The 6,453-nt window shown below is 46.8% G+C and overlaps 1 non-coding gene across 1 annotated transcript; it reads right to left on the reverse strand.

Annotated features, from left to right (window-relative positions):
* Positions 1-760: 760 nt before the first annotated feature.
* TRNAE-CUC (transfer RNA glutamic acid (anticodon CUC)) lies at positions 761-832 on the reverse strand. Its single transcript has one exon. It is a non-coding gene; the product is annotated as a tRNA-Glu (tRNA).
* Between the last annotated feature and the right edge of the window lie 5,621 nt (positions 833-6,453).

The raw sequence follows: 6,453 nt of genomic DNA on the forward strand, positions 1-6,453 counted from the left end.
CCATAGCGTGAAAGGGGCCTTGTGTACCAGGCAGCGGTAAGCCACGTTAAGTCGCTTAACGCTGCTTGTATATAAGGCACAGCCTCTATCGCCACCACAATTTTGTTAAAAGTGACGCTGTGGTGACGATAGAGGCTTGTACATATGCCCCAAAGTGTCTTTGCGTGATCGCATAGATGTAACTTTGTAGCTTGCGCCATCGGAGCGTCACAAAAAGTGACGCTCCGGCGCTGCAAGGGGCTCATTATGCCCCTAAGAGTCCCTTTTATTTGTGGGCAGCTGCCTTAGACTAATCATCAGCACCTAATCAGGACATATTGACCCTCTTACTCTTGAGTGATGTGATTCTTCTCTCAAGGAAACACAATAGGCCATGTTGTATCTGTTCAGGGTGCACTGTAGTGGGGGCCCCTTTTCTCCTTCAAAACGGAATTTCAATTGAATTTACAATGCACTTTAGTTCAGTGCGAATTGTGACTTTGTCCAGTTGTTTTCATTAACATGGTCTGGCAACAACAACATGAAGATAGTAGATTCCAAACAAAACTGCAGCTTCTTAAGACCGCGTTGAACAACGGAGTCTCGCTGCTTGTTTTATGTCAATAAGAGGCATAACATGTGCACCAATCGTTATCAATGTGTCTCATGTAGGGCACATCATAAAGTAATCAGAGTAATTAAGCAACTAAAATTGTATGTAGAAATATAATAGACGCATTAAGGATTCAAGAAGAAAATGGTTGCTTACAAAATATGCACCTTCCCTGACCGGGAATCGAACCCGGGCCGCGGCGGTGAGAGCGCCGAATCCTAACCACTAGACCACCAGGGAGCGTGGCGTCATGGTGCTGTACTGGGCTTTATGACGGAACTGATGCAGCACCGGCAGCGTTTATCCTGTTCGTGTATTCTGCTAAGAGAGCTCTTTCTTAATGTTTGCTTCATACTACTGATGTTTGTAGGGACAGCCCACGCAGAGAAAAGTATCTCACAACAGTAAAACTTCCATCTACTCGGCAGACTCGCAGTGAGGACAAGAAGGACAGAAACAAAGACACAAATAACAAGAGACGCCCAGGGCTGAGGCTCCAGGGAAGAGTCGAAGGAGCGGAAACAGAGTGATTGACAGGAAGAGTAAACTTTACTTTCACTCACAGACACTGTTCTGTCCTAAGGGATGCACCCGCGGCCCCGGAGCTCTTTACTTGTAATTCAAACTCAGGGGAGAGATGAGAGGGTGAGTCACCCTCCCTCCAAGAAATCAAACGAATCACAACATAGGGTGCGGTGACTGTTGGAGCACATGACTGATACACGCTTCACATGCACAACTTTAGACAACCTTGTGTCTGTTCCAGTCAGTGTGCCAAGAGCCTGTGGGGGCCCTGCTGCCTTTCAGCCAAATTCAAGCGACCCTGTCACTCCCCAGGAGGCCCCCAGCAACATAACACCAGCAGCCCCCATCACCCCAGCAGCCCCCATCACCCCAGCAGGCCCCATTCACCCCAGCAGCCCCCATTCACCCCAGCATCCCCCCATCACCCCAGCAGCCCCCATCACCCCATCTGGCCTCCTATATGCGCAGCATTCAGTTCAGTGCATTCAGCGAGAGCCCTCTTATCTGTGCAGCGTTCAATCTATTCCATCTACTGAGCTGCAGTCAGCGCTGAGCCCTTATAGGAGATAAAGGTACCAGACGGCTGTTACCATGGGGTCTGTAATGTAGTGGTTATCACGGTCGCCTAACATGCGAAAGGTCCCCGGCCCGAGACCGGGCTGACACACGTTTTTTTTCCACCCAGGCTCACTACAGCTGATTCATTTCTTATTCTCACACCTGTTGGTTCCACATACAGCATCGCCACATTTCACACCCTTTGCATTTCCATTGAGCGCGTTTATACATCCAGCTACTCCAAGGACAGACTGACATCGCACTCCTGTCCCTTTACAGACAGACAGCAGGACAGCCGCTTCCATCCATCACTCACAGGTACTGCACACGCTGCAGGCGCTGACACAGGCAGACACCAATGTTTACACAAACACAGGCACGAAATGTACAGACTCTGAACACAGAATCAGAAAGCGCAAGAGGGCGCACGAGAGGGACCTCAGCGAGACTGAGGCACCAGGAGTGAGTTAAGAGAGTGAAAGACACAGGCACTGGGAGTGAGTTAAGAGAGTGAGACTCAGTCCCTGGGTGTGAGTTAAGAGAGAGAGAGACACAGGCACTGGGAGTGAGTTAAGAGAGTGACAGCCAGGCACTGGGAGTGAGTTAAGAGAGAGAAAGAAGACACAGGCACCAGGAGTGAGTTAAGAGAGTGAGAGACAGGCGCTGAGAGTGATTTAAGAGAGAGTGAGAGAGTGAGAGAGTGAGAGACTCGGGCAACGGAGTGAGTTCAGAGAGCATGAGATAGTGAGAGATTCAAGAACTAGGAGTGAGTTAACGGAGAGTGAGAGGCTGAGAGACACAAGCACAGAGAAGACACACAGATTTTTGTGTCGTACAAGTACCTTCCTTCATTCTTTAGAATTCCCAGTTTACCAGCTGCAACTGGTTTCCACTAGATCCCGGTCTAGGATATGTGCACTAGGACATTGACCTCAATATCTAAGCAATATTTTATGGAGCCAGTGACATTCCAAGAGACACAATTAGCCAGTTCCACCAAGCAGCAGGAATCCCGTAGAATGTCTCCCCTGCAGTTCACACAAGTCAAACTCCCACGTCAGCAAATGAATCTTCTAGAAGAAACCATTTGTAACTGGTTATTGGAACTACCTTCATGATCTGAATGTGCCGCTCCCCCCACTCCGGGAGCAAGGACTTCTGAGGACAGCAGCAATTACAAATACACACACATTGTGTAGTCTCAGCACTGATTACAAATATACCCACATTGGGGCATATTCTCAAGGAATTATTGCTGCGTTATTAGCACTTTATTGCAGCCAAAGTTGCGATAAAACTATCGCCTCATTCACAAGCAGGAAATAACAGCCCATATAACCAGTTTACCTGTGATAGCAGCCGCAAAGAAATATCGCCACAGATGACCAAGGCAACTATCGCTAATGAGATGGAGAGTAGGAGTTCCCGCGCAAAAATCAATGACAACACGACTCCGCAACATTCTCAACGACCAGCCAGATCGGCGATAAGATCCCAAAACAGGTGATAAGGCACGTTAGCAGCAGGATTTTAACACTCTCACCTGGTGTAAAGTCAGACCACAGCCTGCACCAGAAAAGGGTGCCCAGGCCAGAGCCACACCTGAAGAACAACAGATGCCATGAACCCAGTGATCATGCAGGCTGGACACCCAAGAGGGCCACCACACCCACCGCTCCACCCCCTCCTGGCACGCCCCACTCCCCCGGACTCCCACCGCTCCCCCCGAACCAACACTGAGGCAACGCAGACAAAGACAGCGACCTTCAGAAAACGTATCATTTAATGCAGCTCATTTTCCTTAAAGAAAAACTGAATGCATTTAAAAAAATCTTTTTTTAACTTTACCCGTTTGTGCATGCAAAAATTGGCCGTACACCTGGTCCTAAGCATCAGGCACCTGGTGGGCCCCAGTGCTGAGACGCAGCGGGAGCGCCGGCGATGGAGGCGCATCTGATAGGCCTATCAGCCTGGGCCCCACTGGAGCAGATTCAATTACTATTTTGTCGCTTCACGGCTACTGCCTGGGCCTGCACCAGCTACCCAGTGATCTTCTGTCACCAGGAGTGCCGGGGCCTACTACACACCTGGTCGCAGTCCCGAGCAGGAGACGTGGGGCCAGATGTATCAATGGTTTTCCCTTTCACAAACAAGTCGATTTTTAAAATCGGCCCGTTAGCGAACGGAAAAAGCCTTTTAGGATGTATAATCCCAAAAGGCCCTTGCAACATAGGGAAACACAACATTTGTGATTCCCTATTCTGCTAATGCATTTAAGAAAACACAAATTGCAATTCCTTAAATAAAATGCAGGAATCACCAAAGTTAGGCGAATTTGCCCTAAGAAACCGCAAATTACCGCTAACTTCAAATTGGTAGTAATTCGCGGTTTCTTTAAAAAATACACTTTTTTTGCATTATTTAAAGTGCCATGTGGCACACATACATTCCCTTAGGGCATGTCTGTGCGCCACATGTGCACACATACATATTTCAGCGGTGCAACAGAGTGTCCTTTTGACACCCTTGAACCCTTGAAATTGCATTCGCAATTTGCGAGCACCTAATGGCTACTCGCAAATTGCGAATGTCCTCCAATTCATTCGAATGAACAGGAAGGTATTCCTTGATTGCGAATTGTAATTTGCGATTCACAATTAAGGATAATAAGGAATTGCAACTTTTTTTGAGATTCCTACATATATTCAATTTTGCTATCGCTATAAGAGCACGCAAAACTGATTTTTCACACATCTGGCCTGTGGTCTGCATTTTGCTGCCTGCCCCCATCCCACCATCCACATTGCCCCACTGTCGGGGTCCATAGCAACACCACAATCCTTCAACAATAGTCAGTGAGCTTGCAGCTGTCCCAAGCAGCCTCCGGCTGGGTGGTGTTATCCCCTTCTTCGGGCCAAGGGCACTTCACATAAACTATTAGGTCCCCCTGGGGAGCGTGCCAGAGTCAGGGTGACAAACTCATCAATCTGCCTCTCGGTACACCTGGACTGCCACCATCAATTCGGAAAAGTGACACAAAACAGACAAAGCTTCCCTTTGATGCCAAGTATGGCAGTAAATTGCACTCCATTGATCATGGGCGGCCTCACAGGACGCCCATGAGGAGGCTGAAGATCCAGACATTAAGACACTGTTCCAACTATGCAGAAAAGATTCACTTCCATTGATATTAAGCTTGATGCCCTCATACTCAGAGTGGACAACATGACCAGCCCTACAAATAATCAAGAGAAACATAAAACTGCCACAGAGACAAGAATATAAACTCTAGAGGATTACACCACTAATAGCAACAAAAGGCTCCTTGACATGGCTATGGTCCTTATAAAAGCAAAAATCGAAGATTTGGAAACAGATCGCGGCGCAACAATTTGCACATTCTGGGCACCCGGAAATCTGCCAACATGAACCCATGGCTGAAAATATTGAAACTCTCCTAAAGACATCATTTGGTGCCAACTGTTTCTCTCCTCTCTTTGCTGTAGAATGGGCCACCACTACCTTGGACCCAGCCCTTGCCCCCCGGGGCAGTGCCAGGCCCCATCATAGCTCGTCTCTTCACTACCGAGATCGCGGCACAGTTCTGCGAATGGCCCACGAGAAGCGCTCACTGGTACATGATATCTCCACTAATTCAATATTTCCTGAATTCGGTCTGGCAGTGTAGAGGCACACAGGAATACTTACCACACACACAGAAAATATGCCAGATGGACATACAATATAACATGGCAGTTAACGAGTAGGAGTTTCCTTTTAATCCACACTCCGCTCATTTTTTCAAAAAGACAGCGCACCCGAACAGTGGCTAGCGCTCTCATTCCTTCCAACTCCTCGTGGCACTTGTCTTATTAAGACTGGCGCCACAACATTTTCCAGAATTCACTGCCTTACGGAGAAGCTTTTCCTCCGTATTCCATGCTTCACGCTTTCCTACCATAGCAGTACTCGATAACATATCAGCAATCTTAATTAATTAGTACTGATGATGATCCCTTTAATCAAGGAGCTTGGGATCGAAACGTCGTCGACAATGCAAAGTAGTGCCACATGTTCCAAAGTGTATAATTATTGTGGTGAGTATTTGGTTAAGCTTGTTGTGTTATATGGTTATTAACAAGCTTCCACAGTTCCAGTTTTGTTGCCTGTAACTTGTTTTGTTTAAACCTTCATTCTTTGTTTCGTTTTCTCCCTTTCCCTGATATCGGGTGCAGGATTGTGTCCAGTTTTCTTGTATATTCCTTGCTATCTCTTAATACATTGCCTTATTAAAAATGTCCTTGTCCGGCTGGACACAGGACCCATTCAGGTCTATATCTTATTTTCCCTTTTTATTATCACCCTAAGGACAATTGTTTACAAAAATAATTGATACCCGGGGTCCTTAGTTACTCATCTAGGCCCCTTGTTTGTCTATAAAAAACCTTAGGATAGCCCTGTCATGTATACTCCATTTTATATACGTCACCCAATCCACACACCTATAACGATTGTAAACAGGTGACCTTTTACCTAATAGCTTGCTGTTGTCTCTTCGACACCAGGCTCTCAATCTTCTAACTAAATCCCTGTTCCTGACATACATAAACATGTCCCCAGGCACGGCAGATTTATTCTGTATAAGGGTCATCACTTTCATCCTCCTTGACCAACAGCCAGCTGGGGATGATCGCAGTTGTTTAGAAAAACATCTGTGATTGTTTTCAAAACATTTATGATTGTTTTAAAAACATATTGATTCTAGAAAAAACCCTGTA

Source organism: Lissotriton vulgaris, unplaced genomic scaffold (assembly GCF_964263255.1).
Source record: "Lissotriton vulgaris unplaced genomic scaffold, aLisVul1.2 SCAFFOLD_1646, whole genome shotgun sequence".
Lineage (NCBI taxonomy): Eukaryota > Metazoa > Chordata > Amphibia > Caudata > Salamandridae > Lissotriton > Lissotriton vulgaris.